Below are 26803 nucleotides of genomic sequence, written 5' to 3'. Positions count from 1 at the left end.
GTGTACTAATTTTATGAGACCGCCATTGTATATATGGTCCATCATTGACCAAAACGTTGTTATGGGCACATGACTGTACATTATATACAATATATGTTAACAAGAAAATGACCAAGAAAGTAGAAAGAATGAAGATTGGACAAAATTTAAAAGGTAAATCCTAATTATAAAGTTTTTGATCAATATAAGGATTGGAAAGTTAGCTCTTGCAAAAAGATCTAATGAAGAGTATGCAAGTCAGAAAGATGGTCTTCAAGTCTGCATAAAGGCCAGGGAGAATGAGTACCCTGGGGAAGTTTGTGCACCCACAATTTCTTTAACATGTAAGGCTAGAAACATAAAGCCCAGAATGTACAACCAGTAAAGCCTATTTATAAGATATTTAAAAAGTAAATAAACGTGAGGGTATCTACTCTGTGTAAACCTTATGAGTTGGATATCAAACTCACATATTCCACGTACACTAGCCTCAGGAAATGGCACCAGGTTCATGATGAGCATCATGCTTGGGACTTCCCTGTTTCCCTTTCTGCCAGCACTAATACACCAGTGTGCTAGCTTTCTGAGAGCCAGAACCCCCTCCTAGTGTGCCCTCAGACTCTGACATAGATAGAAGCTCAAGAATTCGAGGAAAGAAGGCCCTACGTGGTGGACAGCAGTTCATTGATCAACAGGTTAACCCTATTAAATTAGCCAGACAAACTGCCAATGCCTTCTGCCATGGGGACCGCTTCTGTGTTTTCTAGAGGTATGGTCTCTAATTGACCCAAAAGAGAGCTGTCAAGGCCTAACTGTGATCAGAATTGTCCTGGTGCTTCGCAGGAATAACACTGGACCCAAGATTTCTGTGGCCATCCTCTATCCTGATACCCCCCTAATAAAGCATCCCATCAGTTAGCTGGGGTTTAGGAAGGAAGGAGAATACTACAGTGTATATCCAAGGATGAAGAGAGTGCACAATTCAAACGCACAATCCTCCAACTATCTAGGAACAAATCTACTTAAAAAATCAATCACACCCATATTCTAACTTACATACCCTAATTGGCAAGATGATTCTCTAGTTTTATTTGTGCATAGAAGATCTGTTTCCTCCCCAGACAGTGACCTATTCTTTGTCTTATGCCAAGAAAACCATAAGAAAAATGCTGACCTATGATGATTACACATCATGCTTAATCAGTACTTTAAATGAAAATAATATAAAACAAAGCATTCACTGGGCCACTTAGGCAGAACATAACTTCCCAAGCAACAGACACACCTACTGAGACACTTGAAATTTCTAAGGAGTCTGGTTCCCAGCAGTGAGTCAAGAGCCAATCTATGACATCAGGTCTCGAGTTGCCCTGGAGAAACTCAGGGCAGGGCTGTCACAGTAAACTGTGCTTGCCAATCAGATTTCCCAAGAGTTGTCTTAGGGTTTCAGTTCTCCAAACTCTAAATAATAGAAGCCAAGCTTTGCAATGATCGCAATGATGGATCTCCTTTCTGATCCCCACCCTCCAATCATGATTTTGGGGCAGAATACCTGCCCACCTTCCAATATTCCAAAAGCTCACTTCTCAAAGACTGCCTAAAGGTAAATGTTAAGCCAAAGGGGGGAAAAAAAGTCAGCACAAGATTTCCTTCTCTTGAGCTTGGCTCAGCCAAATGAAAATCTCTCAAAAAACAGCTGCTTATTTTCTCCTGGTCTCTTCCGATGGGATAAAGCAGCCGCCCCTGAGAAGGTCCAACAAATGGCCATGAGAAAAACTGCCACTGGACAGGGGTTTGGTTGTCACAACCGACGTGGGGAAAGGGGCTGCAACATAGAAGACATCCTCGCACTACAGAGGATTACTTGGTTCAAATGTCAATCGCATCAAAGTTGAGAAATCTTGCTCCAGTCGTACCAAACTCTTTGTTGTTCTCTAAACATGCCAGACTTTCTCGTGTGCTTTTGTGCTTAAACACAGGCTGTGTCCTTTACCTGGAATGCCTTGCCCTACTTTTGTGTCCAAGAAATTACCATCTATCATCCAGGATCTAACTCAAAATGTCACCTCCTCTATACTGTCCTTTCCAAATCCCCCAGAGTCAGATGTTCCTTCTTATTTGCTTCCAGAGCTTTTGGTACATACCCCATTAGAACACTAGCCATGTGGCCCCAGAATTGTCTGTTCCCTGCTGAAGGCAAGACCTAAGCCTCATTCATTGTACATCCCCAGAGTGTCCATCTAGTAGTCAACCACTGCCCGCTGAATCAATCAGGGAACAAATGGAAATGTTGCAGATGCACCTCAGGCTCTCTTGCAACAATGTCTAAGGGACAACTGTGTCCCTAACATCAAAAACAAAAACAACAACAAAAATAATAAAAAAATAAATTAAAAATTAAAAAAAATTAAAACCAGCAAATATTAACAAATACTTATAATGTGGACAGTCACTATGTTAAGCATTGGTGCACATATTAACTCATTTCATCCTTGCAACAACCCTATGAGGTAGGTACCACTGTCATCAGCATTTTACAGATGGGGAAACTGAGACACAGAGAAGTTAAGCCACTTGCCCAAGGTCATCAAAGCTAGCATCTGGAAGAGCTGATATTTAAACCCAGGTAGGTCTGGCTCCAGATCCTCAATCTTCCAATATTCATGCCAACGCAGTTACTAACAACCGATATGTCAGCTGCTCAGAGGCCTCTGACAAACACAAATGACACCTCCGGAAGACTATACAACCACAGAACAGCCACCAGCTCCTGTGACCCTGCCTGTAAACACTGCTTGCCAGGGTCACACAACTCTCCAACCTCTGGAATGCTTCTGGAGAAGGAACCTCCTCACACCATGGAAAGACATTACGTACCCAGGAAAAATCACGGTACCATAAAGAAGACACCAAGTACCTCTTACCTTGTTCATGCTGCAAGCACTGGAGCAAGGGATCAGGCATGTCACAATGCGAGGCAGCTCTTGAAGATTCTCCTCGTTTCTGTAGACCTCACTTCTCGATACAGACAGCTGCACTGCAAACACAAACAAAGAGGAAATCCATTAGCTGGTGCTTAGGAAGGCACAGAGCAGTCCTATGTCCAATGGAACTTTCTGCCATTATGGCAATGCTCCATGTCTGCGCCATCCAATATGGTAACCACTAGCCACATGTGGCAACTGAGCACTCGAAATGTGGCTAATGTAACTGAGCGCTGAATTTTAAATTTTATGTAATTTTAATTAAATTTAAATGTAAACAGCCACTTGTGGTTAGTGGCTGCCATATTGGACAGTGTATGTCTAGAGAGTCAAACCAAGAGTCTTGAGGCCACAGATTCTGGGCATGCCAGTGGCCAAAGAAAATCTGGATATTATATGCTCAGAGTAACTGCAGATACACAGGGACAAGAACACCCATTCATTCAATAACTATTTTTTGAGTATTTACTAGGTGCTGGGTACTGAGGATTCAGTGATCAATAAGCCAGAGACTAGTCAGTGATCGAAGAGTTTCTAGTTCAAGCTTTGGCCTCCTTAGGAAAGGAAAGGATCTAGCATGTGAGCCCCTACTATGTGCCAGACCTCAGTGCCTTCCCTGCTGCCCACAAGGAATAAAGGAGTAGACAGGCATTTGCTGGAGCCTGACTGTATCACTGCCAGGTCTTAAAGCTAGAATATTCCACAGAGTTCCTTGGGAGGCAGTATCCCATAAGGGAATTCAGGATGTCAGTTTCCCATGGGCCAAATGAACCACAGGATCCAACACCCCCTCACATGGAATAAGGGTCCATGTTTTTATCCATGCTATCGGTTCTTTAAGTAGGTTTTTTGATTCCCTTGAATACATTTTAGAGTAAAACAGTTATTGTACAGTTCCAGGATTCTTTATTTTAAGTAAATTTTCAGGAAATATTAAGGAAAAACAGAAAGAAAATATCTTTGACCACTTAACTAAATCTGTAGGCTTTTCCTTTGAAAGATGTTTATGGGTGGATTTGAGAGGAGAACAAAACACTGTAAGGTTCCTTATAATCACCTTATTTCTGTGTTATTTTTTCAGGTTGTATCTAGGAGGAATTTATATACCTGAACCTTTCCATAAAGATTGGCATTGGAGGTTTAAATGGAATTGCAGTGCCTTAAAAAAATATTTTTAATTATAATAACAATATTGAAAATGTTCAATAGGAAAAGGAAAAAGTACTTGTAATCCCACTAGCCCACCATAATTACTTACAGTTCTCAACAATCAGCTTTTGTCTATTGGAGAAGGACACAAGACCCTGGCATGTCTGCTAACTGAGCTGAAAACACAGACAAGTCCAAGGCTGTATTCCCCATATTAACATCTTTCACCATTAAGGAAACGATTTTGCAATTTATATTTTAAAAAGATTAACTCCTACTCCCCACACATTACTATTCTGTGAACATAGGATTATTAAATTTCTTTTATAAATCAGAAGATAGGAAGAGGAAACTGCAGATCACTCCCCAGCTATTTGAAACACATAGATTCCAAAGAAAATACCACATTCAGTCACAGCAATAAGATATTTTAACAATGATGTACAACATGCAGAGACCTTGGAATTCCAGCTCTGTAGCCTAAATACATCCAAACACCCCCATACATACATGATTCCCGGGTAACCATTACTTCAAAGTCAAGAAAATTCAATATCTAATTCTAACCAATCTTAAAGTGACTGAAAGAAAATTATGCTTATAACTTTTACTCTTTGAATTTCCAGAAGCAGATGCTAACGAATTTCTGAGTTTTAAAGCAGAACTCTACACATGGTGTTTCCTTTTTAATATATGTATTCAATCCATTTGAAAACTACGGCCCAGCACTTAACTGGGAAGCTTGTCCAAATGCCTTGCAGAGACACCCATGGTCACAATTCCATTCAAATGTACACATTGGTATCAACACAGGAAAGGTGGGCACGAGAAGATAATAATAAACAGACAAAGATTCTTGAACATAATTTCCCCAAGGAAATTCCACCCAGCTCCAACCGTGCCACAACCCCCATTCCCTCGGAACTTGGGTATAGAGTTTGCACTACACTAATTATACAGATCCTCCCTTGTGTCTCCCCATGCCAAGTGTTCTTACATCATTTTCATGTATGTTGGTTTTACAACAAAGTCAGAATAAAAACTCTTCAAGAGAAATATTAGTCACATAGAAAGTCCTTAATAAATATTATGAACAGATTTTTTTTTTTGCTTTCACTCACAGAGCCTAGGACAATGTAGACTCTTAACACAGGATCTTAAAAACAATGTTGAAAATCATTGCAGATTGCCTTTGGGATTTCTACAAAAAGGAAACTCTTTTCATGTCCAGGATTGTAAATCTTTTTAAAAATATTGTTAAGAATATCTTACAGGGGCCGGCCCCATGGCCTAGTGGTTAAGTTTGGTGCGCTCCACTTCGGTGGCCTGGGTTCGGTTCCTGGGCGTGGAGCTAGACCACTTGTTGGCAGCCATGCTGTGGCGGCGACCCACATACAAAATAGAGGAAGACTGGCAGAGATGTTAGCTCAGAGCAAATCTTCCTCAAGCAAGAAGAGGAAGATTGGCAACAGATGTTAGCTCAGAGCAACTCCTCCTCAGCAAAAAAAAAAGAATATCTTACAGCTGTATAGTGTTCCAAGCTGTACAATACACTTTTATATTGACACTGTCAATTAGTAATGATATCAATCTGAATGGTAGTTTTCCTAATTAGGAAGCCAGATGCAGAGAGGAAAAAGAATTCTTCTTAGTCCTGCTGTAATAGGCAGAGGACCCTGGGCTAGAAGTGACTTCATTGAATTAAAATATGTACTAAGACCACAAAGGAAAAACCTCCCCCAATAAACACACACACAAACACACAAAGACCACCATTAGCAGAAAACACCTCAGCGAACAGATGACAGTTTTAGAAACTGGGTCAGCTTGCTTCTGGACAGCAACCAAAAAGACTGGCCTTGTTCTATCGAGTACTTTCAGTTGCCTTTGAAATAGAGAGAGCCTGTTGTTTTGCAGCCAATTCAGTTTATGAAGAAGCTTAGAGAAATCCACAGCTTAAAAAAGGAGAGACTGCATGTTAAATATAAAGCATTAGGGAAAAAGATACTTGAGTTACCGTGGTGGAACTAAGGGAGTTTTCTTTTTTATTCTATTTTTCAATGTTTCTTTTTTTCCTTTTTTTGTGAGGGAGATCAGCCCTGAGCTAATATCCGTGCCAATCCTCGTCCTCTTGCTGAGGAAGACTGGCTCTGAGCTAACTTTTCCTTCCCCAAAGCCCCAGTAGATAGATGCATGTCATAGTTGCACATCCTTTTAGTTGCTGTATGTGGGACGTGGCCTCAGCATGGCCAGAGAAGCGGTGCGTCAGCGCGCACCCAGGATCCGAACCCAGGCCACCAGTAGCGGAGTGCGTGCACTTAACTACTAAGCCACTGAGCCAGCCCCCAATGTTTCTTTTTAATTGTTCAAGAAGTTGGATTCTTCTGATACTAAACAAAAGGAAAGTATAGATGCCTTTAAGTGGATCCCAGAAGCCAAAGTGTGACTTCCACTCAGTTGATTCTAACAGAGTTGTTCAATGGGCAGCAAAGCCTGTGGTCAACTGTAGGCTTCTAAAAGATTAATGAAATATAAATCATCTTTCCAGGTGGACGGAAGAAGTGTGGGTAAGCAGGAAGGTGGAGACAGGGTAAGTGTAAGAAGAGATCAGAGAGAACGAAGAGAAAAGGTGAAGGCTACAAAGAGGAGAAAACTCAAGCGCAGGTGAGCAAACAGACATCTAGAGACAGGTTCAGTGATGTGGCCCAGTGCGCTCACCAGCAAGGTCCTCACTACGGAAGGGACTGAGAGATTCGGGTTCCTGGGGACAACGCCACATCCTACGCTTCTCTAGGATTATACACTCTCATGTGTAGAGCCGGGTGTCAGCAAGTGGGAGTTGGAATAAAGTGAAGACTGGGCCTACCTGTTTCACCACTATTTATTTACTATCAACCTCCACCTATCACAGAGAAGAGTCTATTTTACCTGGATCACTGAGACTGTGGTAGACAAGGCAGCATAAGACAACTTTATTCTCTTCTCCTCACTCGAAAGAGATGCTTAAATGTGTCAAATGGCTGGGGTTTTGTGTATTGGGCTATTTCTTGGCCCTTGAAAATGCAAATAACACTTATTGCCAGTATAGAATGGAATATGATGAGTTCGGCTTTTCTCCTCACTCCAACTCCGTCAGCCCCTTCCCAGACGATCATTCTAGAAGACTACTGTAATATAACTCAAAGTTGGGTAGCTCAGGCACTCGTCTGGGAAAGAGGCCAACAGGAACAAGCAGGCCACTCCTCACAGTGTTAAGGGTCTTGCTGGCTTTTAGATACAACATACTCTGAGGTCAGTCTGTAGCATGGCCTCTTGTCCCTCCCCTCCCCACCACTGAACCCAGCAGCCTAGGCAGAGGGCCAGAGTATGAGGACCCAAGAGCTTCTGGGGAAGGAATAAGTGAAGTAATAAAAAGACGAACAGGCTTTGGATAGAAAGGGAGACAAGGCAAGATGACAAGAGTCTAAAGGAAATTCTCTAAATCCAGGATTTAGGAGCTTGGGAAATCAGATGAAGAGATGAGAGAAATATCCCTAATATCCTCCACCCTGTTTTTATGAGTTAGAGTAATCCACATGTCTGTGAAGTGAAGTCCTGGCAACCTTCAATTGGAATCCTTGTGCAAGACCGGATAAACGTAAGACCATTTTATTACACAGTCCAATCCCTCCCCTCCACAATGTGCATGGTGCTGGGATTAAAGGATCTGAAGGTAAAGTAACCAACAGATGCCTGTCCCTACCCAAACGCACACACCCCTCTCAAGTGGCTGGCTCCTTCCTTTCTTCCTGAAGAAGAGGCAGAGGGACCAGAGCAGAGCTCCCTGAGGAACTTCTCGTAGGTCTTTCTGCATCCTCAAAGTTCCAGCAGGCATGTGGCTCTGGTTCTTCAGGACCTCTGTGTCCTTGCCACTCCCAAATTTGGCAGCAAACATGCCATGACATGGTTCTGCCCCAAGAGACTGGAGTGTTTGCCATTCTGCCTTGCTCCGCTGTGCCCCGTCTTCACAGCATGCCAGTGAAAACATACAACCTGAGCTAGAAGGATGACAGCATCTTCCTATCAAGCATCATCAGATGCCTTCTTCCCCAAGGATAGGTTAGGTAATTTGAAAATTAATATTCTGAAATTTTAACTAGCACATGAGCTATGGTTCAATAGGAAATTATGATAAAGAAGAGGAAATGAGAAGATTATAAATTATAAAGGAGAGAGACACTGTTGGTAACACAAAAAATTTCCCTGAGAGCCAGATGGGGAGTAGCAGAGTGCCAAGTGGTAGAGTGTCCACTGCTTTCACATGACTACTGCTGGCACATATGCTGTGGGTTTCCCATACTTAGTCAACTCATAAGTCAGGATAGCTAATGTTTAGATTCAGGGCTATCACTCTATAAGAGGTCAGTTTCAGTCTCCCAGTGATTTAGGAATATCTTAATTAAAGGTACAATACAGAAGCCTTCCCAAGAGGTTACCTGGCTCAGCCCACTTCTCTTGTCTGGATGACTATCTAAACCAGGGGATGCAAATTCAGATGCCTACAGGGGTCAAGAAAGAATGAGATGAGGGAATGGTCAGGCCAGAGAAGACAATGAGGAGGGGTAGGGGTGGGGCTGGAGAGTCTGCCTCTCAACTGGAACTCTAGGAAAATAGGAACAAGGCACTTGATCCCGGAGCTTCTGACATTCAAGAAAGCCAGGAAATTGAGAGATTACATAAAATCATTTGCTTTTTTTGATGTTGGCAATTTATATTAATCCTTTGGAAATCCCACAGGGGATGGATTTGGTGGGCCAGTTTGCATCTTCTACTGTGCACTTTTCATGCCAGTTGGGAGATTCTTTTTTTTTTTCAATCCAAAGTTATCTTTATTTTATTTTCTTTTAGTTTTTTTTAATTGCGGTAACATTGGTTTATAACATTATATAAATTTCAGGTGTACATCATTATACTTCTATTTCTGCATAGATTACATCATGTTCACCACCCAAAGACTAATTACAATCCATCACCACACACATGTGCCTAATCATCCCTTTCGCCCTTCTCCCACCTCCTCAGGTAACCACCAATCCAACCTCTGTCTCTTACGTGTTTGTTGTTTACTGTTATTATCTTCTACTTATTAGTGAGATCATATGGTATTTGACCTTCTCCCTCTGACTTATTTTGCTTAGCATAATACCCTCAATGTCCATGCATGTTGTCACAAATGGCTGGATTTCATCGTTTCTTATGGCTGAGGAGTCTTCCATTGTGTATATATACCACATCTTCTTTATCCATTCATCCCTTGATGGGCACTTAGGTTGCTTCCAAGTCTTGGCTATTGTGAATAATACTGCAGTGAACACAGGGGTGCATGTATCTTTATGCATGCATGTTTTCATGTTCTTTGGATAACAGCCAGCAGTGGAATAGCTGGATCATACGGTAGTTCTATTCTTGTTTTGAGGAATCTCCATACTGTTTTCCATAGTGGCTGCACCAGTTTGCACTCCCACCAGCAGTGTATGAGAGTTCCCTTCTCCCCACAACCTCTCCAACAATTGTTGTTTCCTGTCTTGTTAATTATCGCCATTCTGACAGGAGTGAGGTGATATCTCGTTGTAGTTTTGATTTGCATTTCTCTGACAGTTAACGATGTTGAACATCTTTTCATGTGTCTGTTGGCCATCTGTATATCTTCTTTGGAGAAATGTCTGTTTGGGTCTTTTGCCCAGTTTTTATTGGGTTGTTAGTTTTTTTGTTGTTGAGATATATGAGTTCTTTATATATTTTGGATATTAACCCCTTATCAGATGTATGGTTTGCAAATATCTTCTCCCAATTGTTAGGTTGTCTTTTCGTTTTGTTGATGGTTTCCTTTGCTGTACAGAGGCTTTTTAGTTTGATGTAGTCCCATTTGTTTATTTTTTCTATTGTTTCCCTTGCCTGGTCAGACATGGTACTTGAAAATATGTTGCTAAGACCAACATTGAAGAGCATACTGTCTATGTTTTCTTCCAGAAGTTTCATGGTTTCAGGTCTTACTTGAAGATTAAAATCAAAAAGATTAAAAGCTTTGATCCATTTTGAGTTAATTTTTGTGTACAGTGTAAGATAATGTTCTACTTCCATTTTTTTGCATGTGGCTGTCCAGTTTTCCTAACACCATTTATTGAAGAGACTTTCCTTTCTCCATTGTACGTTCTTGGCTCCCCTGTCAAAAATTAGCTGTCCATAGATGTGTGGGTTTATTTCTGGGCTCTCAGTTCTGTTCCAGTTCCTATAAATCTCCACGGCTGCAGGCTCCTAACCTGCCTCCTAACCCCTCTAGGGTTGTACCACCACGGCTTTACTGGACACAGCAAGCCCAGCAGGGAGAGTGGGCAAAGCAGGGCTTGGAGCCATTTCAGACAGTCTGAATATCAAGTCTGCCTCTTGGTACGTGATTTTGGCAAGTTACTAACTCTCTCTGAGTCTCTATTCCTTCATCCATAAAATCAGGGAAAATTCTTTATGCCTCCTAAGATTGTTTTGAGGATTAAATGGAGTAACATGAAGAAAGTACTTGATGTATGGTATTAAAAAAAGATGAGGCTGTGCAACTATGACATACAACTATCTACTGGGGCTTTGAGGAGAAAAAGGGAAAAAAAAAAAAAGGAGGAGGATTGGCAATAGATGTTAGCTCAGGGCCGGTCTTCCTCAGCAAAAACAGGAGGATTGGCATGGATGTTAGCTCAGGGCTGATCTTCCTCACAAAAAAAAAAAAAAAAAGATGAGACCGTTCCCCTCTTGCTGTTTTCCCATCACCATTCAGCACCACCTCATTTGGCTTGTAATTGCACGTAGGAGTTTATCTCTCAATCACCCTACTGGATTACAAGTATTTCAAGGGAAGAGAGCTTGTCTGTTTTATGCCCAAATAGCCAGCACCTATCCAACTGCCTTATACACAGGAGGCACTCAACATATGCAAAATTTAATTATAATGTTCTTATGGACTGAATGTCCACGTTCTCCCCCAAATTTATATGTTGCCTAATCCCCACTGTGATGGTATTTGGAGGCAGGGCTTTTAGGAGGTAATTAGGTTTAGATGAGGTCATGAGGGTGGAGCCCCCATGATGGGATTAGTGCCCTTACAAGAAGAGATACCAGAGAGCTTGCACATGTGGGCGTTCTTTCTCTCCCTGCTCTCCACCAGGTGAAGATACAGCAAGAAGTCAGCTGTCTGCAAGAGAGCCCTCACTGGGAACCAAATGAGCCAGCACCTTGATCTTGGACTTTCCAGCCCCCAGGAAACTGTCGCTTAAGCCCCCAGTTTAAGTCATTCTGTTATAGCAGCCCAGACTGACTAAGACAAATGTTTATGAAGGTTTTCCTTAAATCTACAACCAACTGAACCTATTTCTTCTCATTCTATCCTCTTCTAATGCTTTAAAGTCAATATATGTATCTATTCCTTATTTGGCCACAATATTTTCAGACTAAATGAAAAAACAGGTCCAAATTAAGAATAAAATACCGAAGAGTTTTCTCTTGAGAAGTACGGCATCACTTTTAGGTCAACGGGGTGCTCTTTGGATACTCTGTATGCCTCAGAAGAGAAAAATTAAACATAAGAGATTTCGTCACCCTATTAATAAATAAAGAATCATACTTTAATTTTAGCATCCTCAACTCATGTTTGCCAACTGCATGTCACTGCATGAGGTGTACTTGGTGGCTGTCCAGAGTTCTAGGCGATCCTCAATCCATGTGTCCACTCTGGATTGAGAAAGCTGAGTTGTATTCATCTAGGACAAAAGTTTACCAACCATGCCTGACTCACCTGGGTTTCTTTGATTTTTATGCTGAAAGACTCCCAGACACCTCTAAACAATCTCAGCTCCCCCCTCCTTTGGGGGGCTTGTTGAACAATTCAGGCAAATACATTTCCTGTGATTTGGTGAGAAGCTAAAATAACTCAACAGAAAGCCGAGTTAGTGGGTTACTGCAGAATACTACACTGAAAAGGAATCAGTGACAAGGGAAATCAGTAAGAAGGTATCTCTTTACAGAAGCTCAAGGGGACCAGCTCTCTCTCCAATAAAAGGTTTCCAATTAAGGAATTTAAGTATTCTCAAGAATACCTTGAGGATAAGCTGTAATGAGGGGCCATCGCCTTATCAGGGGCTAGTGTTTACAAGTGTAACTCATCTGCTTAGTAAGCCAGAGTGGGTATAATACCTTGTTCCCCTGGGAAGAAACTTTCATTAATCCTCAGAAGAAAGCTCAATTTGACATGATGGGCCCCTGTCGAAAGCAATCTCAGGGATTCACTGTTAATCTCTGTTTTCTGGGGCTCGAATTCTGTGCTTTTCAATACCAGCTTCTCCTTAGTGTGTTGTTCTTTGTGAAGGCATACCACATCCTGGGTTGTTAACCTCCCCACAGGGATCTAGTGTTTGCTTCTGCCAGAGCCCTAGGGCGTTTAATGCTCTCACACCAATTTAGTTCTACATCAAAATAACTGGAGCTCCCACAATATGCAGGTAGCATAACTACAGACCCCACAGCTATTCAAATGATGTAACCTTGGATTTCCACCTCCCCACCCGTGTCCCAAACACATACACTCAAAGCCCCCTTTTGGCAAACAGTTCCTGTGTGAGTATAAATACCACAGCGCCTAGAGCCTAAAGCCAGGTCTGAATCTCTCATGGGCCAGTGGCCTCAAGGTCTTCTGGCACCTGGGAATTTTCCTTTCCTGCTTTCGAGCTCACTATGTACTTAACTATTTCCTATTTTATCCAACACACCTCAGGATTTTTTTGGGTGGTGAGGTGGGGTTAGGAGGTCAGCCAGAAATGTCCAGTTTTGAGTTCCCTAAACTCAATTCTGCCATATTTAGGGTTCCTTGTGTGGCCATTTAGCTGTAATTCAGGCTAGAGCCAGAAATATGTTCTTTGTAGCATATGCTATATTGTTGTAACTCATACCTTCTCAAACAGAGTGACATTGAGTGAGGAAGAGCGGAAGGGTAGTCTGGGCACTGAGAAACATGCCCTTAGCCAGCATCAGCAGTGCAGACAGTTACGCCTAGGAAGCAGTCGCCTTCCTGCCCAAGGCTGCACGTTCCGCATACAACTAAGTCTGTCCTCAGTTCTGGGGAAAGGAATCTGCCTTACATGAACTTTTCCATGATTTAGAACTGGATGACTGCACACTGACGTTCTGGCAGCATTAGAGAGGCAAAAATGGCAAGAAATGAAACAAGGGCACAACCACCTCACCACATCACAACTGTGGTCGGGAGAGTCACTGCGTTCTCTAACAGCAGCCAAGAGAACAGCCACAGAAAACAGCTCCAGCAGCCAACCTGGGGGCCTCGTCCCTGGGGTATCCTCTGATCTCATTACAGCAGTCGACACGAGTCCTCACAAAACAAACAGAGGAAATTTATGCCTGTGGAGAGCTCTACATTCCTTGTTTAACGAGAGTTCCAGCTTCTGAGACCACAGCCACTGGGACGGGGAGGATGTCTGCTTTGCTCCAAAGAAAGAACTGTCGTCACTGCCTTTCCCTCTTTCTGGGGCTGATATGAAGGCGGTGACCTGGAGACAGCCACTGAACTTGTGGCCTAGGCTCTCTGCTCTGGTCCCTGACGAGAAGTTCCCTTTCTTCTTATGTCAACATCCCTAAACTCAGTCAGTGGGGCCATTTCCTCTTGAACAGCTCTGGGAAAGTCACTACAACGCAGCGTTGAAGGGTTCCACCTGCTAAGGCCAGAATTCCAAGAAAGAGACTGTTCTGTGTAACAAAACTCTAGATCTTCTGGTGGGAAAAATATTCTCCTAAAACACCCTTGGCTTGAGCCTTGGAAAACTTGACCTAACTCGGGGTTCCCACTTTTAGGATAAATGGCAAGAGGAAAAATGTTATTTTATACCCTTTAATTCAATTTCAGAAGTAACTAAGTGCCCAGCTCACGAGGTAGACAGTGAACTTCCAAAAGAAAATAACAGAGCAGTGGCTCTGATCTGGTGACTATGCCCCCAGGGGACATTTGCATTGCATGGAGACAAATTCGGTTGTCATGACTGGGGGAGGGTGCTACTGGCATCTAGTGGGTAGAGGCCAGGGATGCTGCTAAATATCCTACCACCCCCAAAACAGCCCCCATAACAGAATTATCTGGTCTAAAATGTCAACGGTGCTGAGATTAAGAAACTCTCATGTAGAGGGAACACTCAAGGAAGTGGGTAGCTTTAAAATAATGACAATTCTTAACCACATTACAATAATGTTGATATCGTGCAGTCAAAATGTTCATAATTCACAACACAAAAATTCACCAGCTCTCTCTTCAAGTAAAATAAATGAAAACTACCTTTTAACTATGCCGAGGAAGATCATTAGAGCTGCCTGGAAAACTGAAACAGCTTCCACATTAGACCATATTATCAGCACCAGCAATGAGTACTGTGTTTATTCCAGGTAAAGGTGTGATCTGGTGCTCACTATCATATCATAATTCAGTGGTGAGTACTAACAAAAGGAATTTATGAGATAGGTTCCATGATAACTAAAACTGTACATGTAACCTTAGTATATCTGGGTCTGGAAAAAACAGCAAAATGTTTCAACTTTTAAACTGCCAACAAAATATGAAGAACCGTGGTGATGTCGACCTACATTCTAGGGAGCCTAAAAACAAGTGGCTGCATAGTAGGCTCCAAATAAACACAGAATTGCAGAAGTGTGTCAGAGGGAAAGTAATCACGCTGCATATTTTGAAATTCTCTCATTTCTAATTTTCTGTACCTGTTTCGAAGTATTCCCTTTCCTCTCCATAGCCTACTTTCATTACATCTGGTGTAAGAATGTACATTTAGATAACCCAGTCATTACTCTCTCATGAACTCTTTTATTCCAACAAAAGAAGGAAAAATCCCCCTCCAAGTACAGCTAATGCATGTAAGCAAATTTGAAGGAGAAGAAAAAGAATTTCATGAATGAGCAGGAGACGATTTTTTAATGGAACGTTTTAAGGCTTGTGGTATAAACAGTCAACAAAACTGATTCACTAAACGTTAATACTGTTTACTATGATGTAAGAGTTGGGCTTTTTTTTAACGTTCCAGAAGCTAGAGGAAAACGAATACTGTGGTAGGGAAAATGATACCTTCCTTGGCATTTCAAAATCATTGCTCAATTCCCCTTGAGCAAGGAAGCCATAGTAATGACTTTATTTTACCTACCACAATTATGGTACACCTTGAAGTAATTCTCCACAATATCCCACTTACCTCCCTCCACTCAAGTCCTGCTAAACAATCTCTGGAAACCATTAACCAAGTGTCCTGTTCCAATTTTCCTCTCCTCCCTCCCCTGCTGCCTCAGTCATGCTGGAGTCAGGACAAAGCAAACTTGTACTACATCACAGAGCAAACTCATTTTCTAGAAACCATCCCGTTGGTAGTTTACTGCTACTGGAACTCAACACTGTCAACAGTGTGGTCTTTGTGTGGTGGGTGTTGTTTTAAAAATTTTTTTTTCAGAGTTTCCCCACACCCCCTTCCTCTTTCAAATACAGGCGGTAGTGTGCGGCGCCTTTCCAGCCTGGCTCCACCCTGCTGTGTAAACTAGACATTACCTTATACACAAATGAATCTACGGCATTCCTCAGTCTAGCTGCCTCGCTGCAAATTCCTGTGCTCCTCAGCAGCACACACTCCCCCTGGCTGCCCCTCCCCTCTCCTCTTCCCCCACCCTCCTCTTTTTTTTTTAATTTCCACTGCCTCACTGTGTTTTTGTGTAAATGATCTCACATGACTCAACAAATCCATCTGCCTGAAGCAGGCCAAGTCTGGAGCCCTCCCAGGAGGGAGGAGAAGAATGGCTTTGTGGAAAGGACCTGGAGCTCTGCCCTTTCTCTGGCTCGAATTACCCGCCTGTCAGGCCTGACGGATTTGGCTAAAAATAAAAGGAAGCGGGCCGTGAAAAGCAGATGAATGGGCTCAGCAGTTCCTTAGATAACACGGGCCTGCTGTTGCCCAAGGCTCCCCAAACAGAAACTTCAAATGCGGGGCCTGTGAGTGCCGGAGGTGGCTTCCAGGTGAAAGGGGCTGTCAAGTCCACTGGAGTGGGGAAACACGGCCTGGGGTTTAGATTTCTGTTTCAGAACTTGTGTGTGTGTGTGTGTGTGTGTGTGTGTGAGAGACAGAGAGAGAGAGAGACAGAGAGAGAGGGAGAGAGAGAGAGGGGGACTCCCGTACAAAAAGGTTCTCAGAAAAACAGTAGAGTTCAGTGGAGTGAAGCCTTGGCTTATTAAAAAAAAAAAGGAAAAAAAATGTTGTTTCCACTACAAAATTACCCTTCTCCCTACGTCCCAACACCAGACATTTTAAGCCTCCCTATGATGTCACTTCTGCCTTCAGAGCCAGCAAAGAGCTAAAAGTCCTTCTTGTAAGTGTATGCCCAGCACCCGCAGTGGGTATTAAGCACTTAGGTTGGCAATGTAATGACACACTGTAACAATCTGTAATATGAAGCAGTCAGCAAAGCCCTGGCTCTGAAAGCTATTTCTCCCGACCATTAACCATATGTTTGGCTCCTCGGATAGCCAAGCGGGTGTTCCAGCTCACCATCTGGTTTCTATCCACACAAGCAACTGCAAAGCACAGTCTATCTCCCTCTGGAGCTGCGTGTTTCTTCTTCTCTCTCTTTTCCGTTCTTCCCTTCCCCTTTCCTCCTCTCAGCTCCTTTGGTTCCCTCTGCTAAAGAATTCTCTGCCATTCATCACGTGCAAAGAAAACTTTACCTGACATGGCAGCGGCAGAGCCATTAAGAATGCACAGCTGTATTGTAAACACGCCAGAGGGCCGTTTACCATCCGCCGAATCCGTACAGCACGGTCTCTACCCCCTTCCTCATCTCCTATTGACTGCTGACACTTGATCCAGGATGTTAAAAATAGGTACATTCTTGACAGATCCAGGGGTTGTTGTGGTGCCCTTCACACTCACTTCATATTCTGGGAGTGCGGCTTTAAAACACGCACACACACACACACACCCACCCAAGTTTGCCTCTGCATTCAATCTGCATGACATCAGTCTCTCACAGATGACACACTGACTGCAAATAACCCAAGTTAACTAATGGATTCTATTCCTTTTGCTGCCCTAAAGGATTCAATCCCAAGTGTGTATTTTTCTTTCTTTTCTTCCCAAAAGAGCGCAAACTGAAAGAGACACTTCAGAAGAGTAAGAGCATACAACCACTTTCAACAAATTGATAATCTGCAAAATTTATGCTTATTTACATCTGCCTTTTAGTAGTATATAGTAACGACATGGAACATGCTATCAGAATTCATAGGGTTTTCTTACAATGTTTCCAAAGTATTTACGCCAGATTTTCTCCTTTATAGGATTTAAGATACTTTATAAGTTTTTAAAAATTTATGAAGAGACATTTGATAAACAGAAATTAGGTAATTTCCCCCCCTCCCTGTCCCCACAAGAGTAACGTGTGCATTACCCACCCATCTTACTGAATTAGGAAATTAGAGTTAATTCTTTCCCGCACCTTAAAAAAAAAACTGGTTTCTCACATACCAAGAACAAAAGGAAGAATATCATTAAAAAGTGATTAAGCAGAACGTCAGATTTTATCACCACAGCGGTGGAGCTGTGGAGGTTCTGTCAGGGGAGTACTGTTTATTCAGGCTAACAAGGACGCCAGGACGGCCACTACCTGTGCAAACTCCTTACACCCACTGCCCTTGTCTGTCCTCATTTCCATGATCGGAAATAGGTCTTTTGTTAGCTATTTCTACCAATAAGGGACATTAAAATTCTGCTGCATGTAGGTTTTAGAGATGACAGAAAAGGAAACTTTTAATTTCAGAAGGCTTAGGAAATTGTTCTCAGAAAATGGGTTCAATTAAATGCTGTTTTTGATCCCAAAATCATAGTACAAACTTAAGATTACATTACCTTTACTCACAATATCATTAAAAAGAAAGAAAAATGATCAATTCAAAACTTCAACATTTTCATAGCTAACTACCTGGTTCTCTAACCAGAATCAATTTATTACAAGGTATTTATGCTTTTCATAAATACTGGTGCCTAGGCCCTCCTACTCTAGCCCAATAATACCAAGATCTCTGGGGGTGGGCCTGGGCATCAGTATTTTTGAAAGCTTCCCAGATATATCTATTGTGCAGCCAGAGTTGAGGAGTCTTGTTCTATGTGAACTTGTATGATACTAGAAACCACCTCATCAAAACCAAAATGAAACCTTTGGAATGGAAATGTAAATGAAATTTAGGATTAAAACAGTGGCTTCCAAACTTGTTTAGAAGTGGAATCTTCAATCAAACAAAATCTTATATGAAATCGCTGTAAACAAAACAGTGAAAATAATAATTTATACTACCATTTTATACTTTGGGTCTGTACAATATCCATGGATTTCATAAATTCAAATACATGATTTTTAATCATTATAAGTCAACCAGAGAGAACAAAGAAGTCATTTTACTGAACTGGAGTTATGGCTGAGAAGTCCAGTGCTGTCTATCTCAGCATCCAATTTTTACCATGGGCCAATGGTCCAGATGATTCAGACTGGACGCATGTAAAAATAGCAGTGTGTGCAGCAGGATGAAATTAATTCATACATTAATTTAATAAATGTCGATTAAATGTCCAGTACGCACCAGGTACTGCCCTCAGGGTCATCAGAGGAATAAGTTGCAGCCTTTTCCCTCGAGAAGCCTAGTTAAGAAGACACCTAATGGCAGAATAGCAAGACAAGCACAATAACGGAGGCACCAAGAGCTTGCTACCCAGGGAGAAGAGGCTAACTCCGTCTGAGGAAGCAGGGCATGACTGCATCAGCATGGGACAATTCAGTCAGGTCCTAACAGTCTGAGTAGGATTTCTGTGGCTAACAAAGAAAGGGAAGGACATTTCAGGAAGAAGAAACAGAACACACAAAAAAATAAAAGCCCATAATATAAATAAGCCTGGTGAGTTTGGGGGATTATGAGAAATGCAGAGGGGGGCAGGAAGGGCTGGGATATGAAGCTAGAGAGGTAACTCAGGCTAGGCTATAAGAAATTTGAAATGTCATGCTAAAGCTTAGAGCAGCACTGACCCACAGAAATATAAGGTGAACCACATGTGTAATTTCAAATTTTCTAGTAGCCACCTTAAAAAAGTAAAAAGAAATACGAGACATTAACTTTAATGATATGTTATGTAACCCAATCTATTTAAAATATTGTAATTTCAACATGTAATCAATATAAAAATTATTAACGAGATATTTTACATTTTCTCCCTAAGTGTTTGAAATAGGGTGTGGATTTTACACCTACAACACATCCCAATATGGACTAGCCACATTTTAAGAGCTCAATAGCCACGTGTGGCTAGTGGAGACTGTATTGGACAGCACAGGTTTACACATCATCCTGTAGGCAGTGTAGGCCAAAGGACTCACGGGGATTTGTTTTACAAGGAGACAACTGCAGCAACAACGCAGAGGAGCAGAGGGAGCACTGAGTTTGGGAGAGGCTTGCGAGGCTGCTTCCAGAATTCAGGCAAGGGATGAAGAGAAGGACAAGGCTTGGAACCAGAGCAGTAGGCTGGCAGTGGGATGGCATGGAAGGGTCAGAGTCAAACGACATTTCTAGAAAGAATTCAGAAAACTTGCAACGACTGTACATGAGAGATGAAGGAGAAGGAATCATGGAACCGTCAAATGTGTTTGTTTTGTTTGTGAGAAAGATTAGCCCTGAGCTTACATCTGTTGCCAATCCTCCTCTTTTTGCTGAGGAAGATCGGCCCTGGGCTAACATCCGTGCCCATCTTCCTCTATTTTATATGGGACGCCGCCACAGCATGGCTTGACAAGCAGTGCATTGGTGTGCACCCGGGATCCGAACCTGTGAACTCTCGGGCGGCCAAAGCGGAGTACGCGCACTTAACCGCTTGCGCCACCGGGCCGGCCCCTCAAACATATTTTTTTATGCTAAAATTTGTGCTTAAGTGCGAAAAGTTACTGATTGTGTATTTAATCCATGGTTGCATTGTTCCTTTCAAGCTTGCTTCCCTCTACTGTGGAATGCAATATTGTTTAATAAACATGCGGGGAGGACTCACCATGGGCTAGGCAATGCCAGGCAATGGGGAAGCAAAGCTGAATGAGACACAATTCTTCCTTCTGAGAGGCTCAAATATGGTGTGGGAGATAGAATAAATCACAACAAAGTGTGTAAGTGCCTTAACAGAAGGATGTGCAAGGAGGTCTACAAAATGTTCCATAAAGTATAACATAACTATTTCTTATACTATTTTCAGTGGCACTTTTGAGATAGCAGAGAATGGGGCTTTCAGACAGTAGTAGGCTTATTAACTGACTTTTACAATTGATCCAGCATATGATTTATGCAGTGCTGGTAGTTGCCTGCTCTATATTAAGAACACCCTGATATTCACAGGTAACTACAGGCATCACTTGCTATCTGAATCCTTGCTCTCCAGTCTCAAAGACCAAACTGACTCAAACAAATTTTCGGATAAATCTCTTGCTATCTGCTACTCTTATTACTTACTACCGGAAACTCAGAAACCACACTGACACGAGTAACACTGTATCCTTTTCTCTTGGAACTCACTGTGGGAAATTTCCATATCTGAATTCTGGAAATGAGTGGATTGGTACAGCAAGGGAGAGTTATATTGGAAATGATAACAGCTCTTTAGTAATCCATTTTGTAATCTCATGATCTCACTCAAGCTGTCCCAAAAGCTTGCAAAAAGGCAGTGGTTAAGATTTTTTTAATTTTAAATTTTAATCACTAATGATAATCCGACAACTACTTGATGTCTTTAAAAATCAGTCAAAGAGCATCCAAAATGTAGAGTGGGTACACAGGACCTTAGAATATATGTCACTAAGTGATGTGTGCTGTGTTCACTTATTGTACAACTGGCCATTAATCCACACAGAAGCTCACACTCAACAGAGGTCCCCCCAATCCCTGCCTGGCACGTAACTGAGTGTGCTGAGTATGTGCAACAGGAGGAATTTACTCGTTCAATTTATGATCAGGCTGGCATCTGAAAAACACTGGGATAGAACGTCCTGATCAATGACTCATTTATAAGAAGTTCAAATATATAAGCCCAAACAGCAGAAAACTCTCAAATTCAAGGCTAACTTGATAGTCCAATTCAATGCGTTGGTGGTCCCAATGTGTTAAAATTTGGTATGTAACACATTTAAGCATGCATTTTTTTTATTATGGTTATAAACATTGTTTAAAATATATTAAAAATAAGATGCAAGTTAAACATTTGCAGAGCCCTTCAAGTATCTCCAGGGAACTTCTGCAGACCAGAGTTTGAAGACCACTGGCTTAGGGCCTTTGAGGTTAAAATGTAAATCTAAGAGCAATACTTTGGTGCGCCTACTATTTAAGGATCATCAAGTTGTTCCCAAACTTTAGCCTGAGGACAGATATCATCCCTCACTATCCTAAAAGCAGTGAAGCTGAGAAACAAAAGTGCAGAAACTGTTTTAAGATTCTCTAGTAAATTAGAATTAAAGAGGCTAGGACCCAAATCTGCAATAGATTATTCATTTCTCAATGTTCATTCACTAATTCACTCAACAATATCTACCGATCACCTACTATGTGCTGGGCACTGTTCTAAGATTCAGGATACATCAGTGAAGAAAACAGACAGAATCCCGACCTTCGTGGAATTTAGAGTCTAGGGGGGAAACACACAATAAACACAAATAAGAAACATAAATAAATTATTGCTGTTATAAGGTGGTAGGTGCGATGAAAAAAAATTGGCATCAGAGGAATTGGAAATGGGGAGGAGAAGGAAGGTTGCAATTTTAAATAGGATGGTCAGGGTGGGTGAGAAGGTGAAAGTGGATCAGTGACTTAAAGGAGGTAAACCAAGAGGAGATGAGTCACAGCAGGGGGTCTCAAAGTGGGGCCCAGGACCTCAGCATCACCTGGAAACTTGTTACTGGTTTAGAGACACTGGGGTGGGGCCCAATAGTCTGTTTTAACAAGCCCTCCAGGTGATTCTGATGCACACTGAAGTTTGAGAACCACTGTCCCAGAAGAAAGGCCCAGGAGTCAGAGCAGGCTAGGATGTTCTACAGAAATCGGGGTGAAACCGGGGTCTGGAGGTGAGAGCCAGGAGGAGAGTGGTGGAGATAAGGAAAGAGGGGCCAAGGGCAGCCAAAGCGTGGACAGTTTCAGGTCACAGTGGGACTTCTACTCCGAGTGAAATGTGGAGCCACAGCAGGGTTTGGGGCAGAGGAGCCACAGGGCCTGATTTATATTTTAAAGGTTCAAGCTGGCTGTTGTGCTGAGTGGAAACACTACATTATCCACCTCAGAAGGCTCCTTAACTTCCCAATTCCACTTTGGGCGGTGGTGTGCTACTAAATCTTGAAAAACTGGCTCTGATAGTGAAGAGGTTGGATTTGTAGTGTGTGTCAATCTCCATGGTGTAAATACTCCCACCCTGGCTGATTTCAAACTGCCAACATGACTCACTGAACGTGGAGTTGTGAAGAGACGCGCACAATCGACTCACAACTCTGACTTTAGGTCCCAGTGTCACGGCTACCATTGAGAATACTTAAAAATGACAGGGAATTTTGTAAATCGGACTGAAAATGTTAACGTTATTTCAGAAGTCTATATAAACGTAGTGTATTCTACTGGCATATTAATGTTAATCAAACGCAGATCCCAATTCCTTAGAAGTTAACATGAAGTTAATAAGACAAAATATATTAACTTCATTTAAAGAAAACCTCATTAGCATTAAACCTCAATTTCCTTTAGTCAAAAAATCTATCTTGCTTTTTGCTGGGGTTCCTTTGCTATTGCATTTTTCCTCCAACTATAATTAATATTTTGGACCCTCAGAAAGTATGCATTAACTGGGATTTGCCATACAGAATATACAGGGCTGCTACTTCAAGAGCTCACATGAATCCTGGGCAGGACATCAAGGAGTGAGTGTGTGTGTGTGTGTGTGTGTGTGTGTGCATGTGTGTGTGTGTTACAAGAACAAAAGCTTGCATTTATCTGACGATGAAGTGAAGTTTGGATAAGGCCTTCATCCATTTGATTTACCATTAAGAAACTTTCCTTAGCCCAATGGAATGACCCTATTTCTGTCAATCAGGGCAGATTGTAGTTTGTGAAAAATATTTTAAAAGTACAGCACCTTCTATGAAGAAAAAGACACTCTATAAACTCCTGATAAACAGAAAGTGTTTGCTAGTATCAAGAATACGCGCCACACATTTTACAGTCTGCATTATCCCTCAGCCGTGTCCCACCCACACTCAGACCCCAGCCGGCCAGATCAGCAAATGTGCACAAGCTTGCGCTCCTGTAAAACAATGGGGTCTTTCAGGCCTCACAATCTTGTGAAGAAACAGGCTGAAACGTCATGGGAAAAATTAGGAAATATCGGAGGAAAACAGCTCACAAAATGAGGGGTGGAACCACTTGCTCACACGTTCTAATTCCTGAACAAAGAGAAACCACCATGACAGCCCCCTGCCTGCTCCGACCCTTCCATTTCAAAAGAGAGGCATCCTAACGCCCTTTTCTTTCCTTGGGGATTACAGCAGCAAGACCTAGACAGGACATCAGAATGATAAATTTTTAAACCTAAAGGAGCAGAGGTAATTTCAAAAGCTTTTCCTTCAAGAAAAACATAATAACCAACCCAAACTACCAAGCTTGATCACTGATCCATAATACCAACACAATTACAGACCAACTGGACTTTAACAACCACAAAAAGGAAAACAGAAACTCCTTCTAATATACTATATTTTTTTAGTTCTTCCACAGTATTCTTGCTATTAAATTTCACACAACTAGCTCTACCTCCACAATCCTTCCTCATTACCTGCCATCCCAGTTGATATCTTTCACACCAGCTAGCTAGCTGGCCTAGTGGCCTACAACACTATTCTCTATCTCCCAGCCTTTGCCAAAAGTTATTCCACTTGCAAATGACCTGCCTCCTCTAACCAACCAAACAACATCTCTCTTGCCTTAAAAACCTCAGTTTAAGACCTAGCACCTACTGCAAAATGAATTTCTAGATTAATCAAGTATATTTATTTGCAATCTTGCCAACAAATTTATCCTTCTGCTTTAATATGCTTTTATAATCCAACTATATTTTCCAGTTAAGTTAATCTAACTTTTTGTAACTCCCTGAGGATAAAGTCCAAGTCAATTCTTCCCTATGTGATCTCCAACTTTCCACCATACTGCTATCTGAAAGATTCTATCAACCGTTCAGCACTATAGGCATGTCAGCTGTTGTCTCCCAATAGCGAATCTGATGGTCAACCATTTTGGGAAAAGAATCGTAAGTGGCTTATTATTATAAAGCATTATGCAGAAGAGGTGTTTATTTTGCTCTTGGAAGAAAAAAGCGACATGTATTAAAATCATCAAAACGTTTTAAAAGGTAAAACAATTTAGAAAGAAATATATCACAGTGAAAATGAGAGAGTCCAATGAGGCTGAGAACCTTATAAAGATACCTCACAGACATGTCAGTAGTACCACTCCAGCATCACCAAGAGCTTAAGCATAACAACAACCTTTGGGGAGAAACCGTCATTTGACACTGAGGTAGAATTCCAAGTCAGGCAGTGAACAGAGCAGAATTAAATGCAAATTAATCATGTTGGCTAAAATGCAAAAGAGGACGGTGGTGAGACACTGTCAGAGAGGTGAAAAGTGAGTTCAGCCCACAGAGGCGATTCCACAGTCAACACACCTCTGAACTTATAGGCCAAGTTCTTAAACCACTGGTTCCGACTCTGCTGCACATCAGAATCACCTGCAGAGATTTTAAAAATCCCATTGCCCATGTCACATCCCAATAAAATCAGAATGTCTGGGGAGGGAGCCAGGCATCTGTAGTTTCTAAAGATCCCAGGTGATTCCAATGTGCATCAAGGTTTTGGAACCACTGTCTTAGACTCTGCTGGTGGACGGTGTCACTCAATGAGGAAACAGCACAATAACTTACATTAAAGATGGCAATGGTGATGAGTCAAAGTTAATTTTGACACTTTTAACTGGGAAATCATTACTTTGGTTCGAATAAAAAGTCTCTCCCCTGATCATCATAATGCGGTCTATTACATAGTCTTTAAAAGGCCCTAAATGAACTTGTGGCTTTGGGATTTAGACTAGGAAAGGGAAACTAGCCATGATGGTAGGTACAAGCCCTGATAACAACAACAATAACTGGAATGTAGCCCATTGTGCTGTCAAGTTACTCGGCTTTACAGGAAGCAGCCTGGATACAAGGCCTAAGTTGGTCATCTGCTGGCTATGGGGCTACAGGCAACAACCCAACCATATAACCCTAGTGTTCCATCTGGGGCAGTGCTTCCCAACACTGGCTGCTTATTGGCACACCCAGGTGCAGCCTGCAACCCCAGAGATATTGACTGGTCTGCAGTGGGGCCCCAGGATCCATATATTTTAAAAGCCCCCCAGGTGACTGTTATGTCATATGAGTGTGGAGAACCACTAGCAGAGAGATTATGAGAAAGGGCTTTGAGGCCACACCACTTGGGTTCAAATTCCCGTTCCACCAGTTACTAGCTATGGCTCAGTTTTCTTATTTGTAAAAATGGAGCTAATGGATAACACCTCCTTTCTTGTGAGGCTTAGCTGACAATCCATTTATCTACGTTATTGGAGTACTGCGAGAATTCGGCATAACAACTGGTACACAGCAAATACTCAATTTTGTATATATCACACACATTCATATCTGTGTGTGTATTTGTTGTAAGGATTAAGGGGCATGATGTATATAAAGTGCTTAATGCTGTCTCCCTGTAGAAATGCTCAGTAGATATTAGTTAAGCTGATGCTGATGACAGTGGTAGCGGAAAAACTGTCTTCTGTCTGGGATTTCATCCTCTGCTCATTGCACAGCAGCCTTTGCTTCAGAAAACAACAATTAAGAGACCTAAAAAATTTTGGGGATAGGGAGGAATCCTTTTGCTCTCTCTTAATTATTAGGAGGTCTCACTAACCATGGAGGGGTAGTTCTACTGCAAAGTAATGATGGAAATGTGGGCTTAATGGCAAAGGAGAGACATGTGGAGACCTGGCCCTGCCCCCACATGATGATAAATAGCAGAACTTGACAGCCAGAGGAAACTCAACCCCCTCATTTCCTAGGGGAACCCAGAGTTGAAATGTGTTTTTCCCAAGATCACACTGTTAGTGGCAGAACTGGGATCAGACTTCAGAACAGAGCTCTTTAGTTTCTAGGTTGCTTCCATTGGTCATCCCTGGGAGGAGCACGTCTGAGAGGCACAGTACCTTATGCGAGATGTGGTACTTGTGGCCAAGGCCAACATGAGGTGAGGAATGTGGTGCCCTGTTTCCAACTGCTTCCTTCCTCACTCTGCCCAATTCCCTTCCCTGGTCCAAATTCCACACCCTGCAGGCCATTTCCGGCTGAGATGGAGGACACAGAACACTAGAAAGCAGCTGTGGTTTGCTTTGCAGCCAAATTGTTTACTTGTGGATGTTCAGTTCCAATTTTATAACATAAAACAAATATAAAAGGGGTTTAAAGTCCCAAATTTTCATTTAC

General features: G+C 42.0%; 1 protein-coding gene across 4 annotated transcripts in view; it reads right to left on the bottom strand.

Moving 5' to 3' along the window:
- BACH2 (BTB domain and CNC homolog 2) overlaps positions 1 to 26803 on the bottom strand; it is a 322647-nt gene that overhangs the window by 238115 nt on the left and 57729 nt on the right. For 2 of the 4 annotated variants that reach the window (XM_058566622.1, XM_058566620.1), the window contains exons 1-2: positions 16906 to 17116; positions 2904 to 3016 (exon numbers count right to left, since the gene is read on the bottom strand). The gene's annotated coding sequence lies outside the window, so the exon portion shown is untranslated. Of the gene's footprint in view, positions 1 to 2903; positions 3017 to 15738; positions 15774 to 16905; positions 17117 to 26803 lie in introns of those variants that run through there. The other 2 variants (XM_058566623.1, XM_058566621.1) reach the window with 2 other exon arrangements.

The sequence above is a fragment of the Diceros bicornis genome, chromosome 23, assembly GCF_020826845.1.
Source record: "Diceros bicornis minor isolate mBicDic1 chromosome 23, mDicBic1.mat.cur, whole genome shotgun sequence".
Lineage (NCBI taxonomy): Eukaryota > Metazoa > Chordata > Mammalia > Perissodactyla > Rhinocerotidae > Diceros > Diceros bicornis.
The sequence above is the reverse complement of the archived record's forward strand: the minus strand, read 5'-3'. Positions and strand labels throughout refer to the sequence as shown.